This window comes from Etheostoma spectabile, chromosome 6, assembly GCF_008692095.1.
Source record: "Etheostoma spectabile isolate EspeVRDwgs_2016 chromosome 6, UIUC_Espe_1.0, whole genome shotgun sequence".
NCBI lineage: Eukaryota > Metazoa > Chordata > Actinopteri > Perciformes > Percidae > Etheostoma > Etheostoma spectabile.
The window spans coordinates 1,927,138-1,927,348 of record NC_045738.1 but is presented as its reverse complement, the minus strand read 5'-3'; the positions used below and the strand labels follow the sequence as shown (position 1 = coordinate 1,927,348).

The 211-nt window shown below is 39.3% G+C and overlaps 1 protein-coding gene across 4 annotated transcripts in view; it reads left to right on the top strand.

Moving 5' to 3' along the window:
* The window catches only part of LOC116690659 (ankyrin repeat and IBR domain-containing protein 1), a 37,012-nt gene that overhangs the window by 25,634 nt on the left and 11,167 nt on the right, over positions 1-211 (top strand). The gene's annotated exons all lie outside the window — the stretch shown is intronic.

Below are 211 nucleotides of genomic sequence, written 5' to 3'. Positions count from 1 at the left end.
TTTAAAACTTGCCCTGTTTAAGCCTGTTGTGTGCAAAATCTAGCAGGAAGATAACACGGTGTAGGCAGCACGGATTGTTTTAGTTTTTCTCTCTACTGACAGCACTCCAACTTTACAAACAACAGAGCTACATGTTGAAATTGACTGGAATTCTCCTTTAATCTAGTCATATGATATTGAGCTTCTGGAAGTAGGCAGGAGGTAACACAAA